General features: G+C 46.6%; 4 non-coding genes across 4 annotated transcripts in view; all 4 read right to left on the reverse strand.

The window, feature by feature from the left end:
• Nucleotides 1–360: 360 nt before the first annotated feature.
• Nucleotides 361–467, reverse strand: LOC137103285 (U6 spliceosomal RNA). The gene has a single exon (XR_010911444.1). It is a non-coding gene; the product is annotated as a U6 spliceosomal RNA (small nuclear RNA).
• Nucleotides 468–1,024: 557 nt separating this feature from the next.
• On the reverse strand, nucleotides 1,025–1,131 carry LOC137102909 (U6 spliceosomal RNA). Its single transcript, XR_010911305.1, has one exon. It is a non-coding gene; the product is annotated as a U6 spliceosomal RNA (small nuclear RNA).
• Nucleotides 1,132–1,729: 598 nt separating this feature from the next.
• LOC137102915 (U6 spliceosomal RNA) lies at nucleotides 1,730–1,836 on the reverse strand. The gene has a single exon (XR_010911306.1). It is a non-coding gene; the product is annotated as a U6 spliceosomal RNA (small nuclear RNA).
• A 622-nt stretch (nucleotides 1,837–2,458) lies between these two features.
• Nucleotides 2,459–2,500, reverse strand: part of LOC137103289 (U6 spliceosomal RNA) — a 107-nt gene continuing 65 nt past the window's right edge. Inside the window, exon 1 of the small nuclear RNA XR_010911445.1 lies at nucleotides 2,459–2,500. This exon is cut by the window's right edge and continues 65 nt beyond it. This is a non-coding gene — a small nuclear RNA (U6 spliceosomal RNA).

Genomic DNA, 2,500 nt, shown 5'->3' on the forward strand with positions numbered 1-2,500 from the left:
CTGCCAGCATGTCGGCTAACAGTACGAATCGGGAAGGGGCCGGAGATGACTCTGTACCCACTAATACGCGCAGTGCCGACATTCTCAATCTCTCAGACGACTTGCTGATGACAGCAAGTCACCAAAGTCAACATTCTATGCTTGTCAGAACAAATCTTTCAACATTTCTAAAGAACTCAACAACGTCTTTGAAAGTGCCACAGAATTCTGGGGAGTTGCAGGGGAAGTGTATAAAATATCTTTGAAAGTCTAAGACACCTTTTAAAAGGTATCTGACAGGATGGGCGCATAGTCAACACAGGTTAACCAGACACTTATCTGCCTGAATTGCGGTCAAGTTTGGGACACTGTGTCCATATCAAAATGTGGAAACGCTTCACGAATTTGCGTGTCATCCTTGCGCAGGGGCCATGCTGATCTTCTCTGTATCGTATCCAATTTGTCATATGTGCTGCCTGAGCAAGCACAGCAGCTCTAAGGTGAACGGCGCTTTTTACACTTCCTTCGGGTGAAACGGCCCTTTGGTCATGGTGCAAACAAAAGAGGCAGCATCTCATTCTAATCTGGGCGGTCCACGTGGTTCCACATTCCACCAAGGCTTGTGACAGCAAGTCATCAAAGTCAACAATTAATGCTTGTCGGAAGAAATCTTTTATCTTTGAAAGACGTTCCCAATCTCTCGGAGGACTTCCTGGAATTCTCCAATAACTCTTTCACCATTTTCCAACATTTTTGAAGACAGGATGGGCGCATAGTCAACACGGGTTAACCAGAGTCACAAATCACCAAAGTCAACAATCTATGCTTGTCAGAAGAAATCTTTCAACATTTCTAAAGACCTCAACAATATCTTTGAAAGTGCCACACCAGTCTGGGGAGTTGCAGGGGAAGTCTATAAAACATCTTTGAAAGTCTAAGACACCTTTTAAAAGGTCTCTGACAGGATGGGCGCATCGTCAACACGGGTTAACCAGACACCTACCTGGCTGAATTGCGGTCAAGTTCAGGACACTGTGGCCATACCAAAATGTGGAAACGCTTCACGAATTTGCGTGTCATCCTTGCGCAGGGGCCATGCTAATCTTCTCTGTATCGTATCCAATTTGTCATATGTGCTGCCTGAGCAAGCACAGCATCTCTGAGGTGACGAGCGCTTTTTAAACCTCCCTCGGGTGAAACGGCCCTTTGGTCATGGTGCAGACAAAAGAGGTGGCATCTCATTCTAACCTGGGTGGTGCCCACTGTGCATGTCTGGCCAGAGCCTCGTCGCAGGTTCCAGACTATGTGCTCCCTTTTGTCTAGGGAGTTGCAGTGGAAGTCTAACAAAATCTTTGAAAGTCTCAGGCAGCATTTAAAAGGGTTCTGACAGGATGGGCGCAAAGTCAACACGGGTTAATCAGACACTTGCCCGCCTGAATTGTCTGGGGAGTTACAGTGGAAGTCTAACAAAAATATTTGAAAGTCTCAGACAGCTTTTAGGAGGGCTCTGACAGGATGGGCGCAAAGTCAACACAGGTTAACTAGACACTTGCTCGCCTGAATTGTGGTCAAGTTCCTGGAATTCTCCAATAACTCTTTCACCATTTCCCAACATTTTTGAAGACAGGATGGGCGCAGTCTAAAACACCTTTTAAAAGGTCTCTGACAGGATGGGCGAATAGTCAACACGGGTTAACCAGACACCTACCTGCCTGAATTGCGGTCAAGTTTAGGACACTGTGTCCATATCAAAATGTGGAAACGCTTCACGAATTTGCGTGTCATCCTTGCGCAGGGGCCATGCTAATCTTCTCTGTATCGTATCCAATTTGTCATATGTGCTGCCTGAGCAAGCACAGCAGCTCTGAGGTGACGGGCGCTTTTTAAACCTCCCTCGGGTGAAACGGCCCTTTGGTCATGGTGCAGACAAACGAGGCGGCATCTCATTCTAATCTGGGCGGTGCCCACTGTGCATGCCTGGCCGGATCCTCTTCGCAGCTTCCAGTCTATGCGTTCCTTTTTGTACGCAAAGACTGGATAGGGTTGATGCAATCCTCAGGGTTTAGAAACTTCTTCAAGAAAGGCTTTTTCTGTAGAGCAGCTGCAATCCCTACTTTCTCTGCCAGCATGTCGGCTAACAGTACGAATCGGGAAGGGGCCGGAGATGACTCTGTACCCACTAATACGCGCAGTGCCGACATTCTCAATCTCTCAGACGACTTGCTGATGACAGCAAGTCACCAAAGTCAACATTCTATGCTTGTCAGAACAAATCTTTCAACATTTCTAAAGAACTCAACAACGTCTTTGAAAGTGCCACAGAATTCTGGGGAGTTGCAGGGGAAGTGTATAAAATATCTTTGAAAGTCTAAGACACCTTTTAAAAGGTATCTGACAGGATGGGCGCATAGTCAACACAGGTTAACCAGACACTTATCTGCCTGAATTGCGGTCAAGTTTGGGACACTGTGTCCATATCAAAATGTGGAAACGCTTCACGAATTTGCGTGTCATCCTTGCG

Source organism: Channa argus, chromosome 1, assembly GCF_033026475.1.
Source record: "Channa argus isolate prfri chromosome 1, Channa argus male v1.0, whole genome shotgun sequence".
NCBI lineage: Eukaryota > Metazoa > Chordata > Actinopteri > Anabantiformes > Channidae > Channa > Channa argus.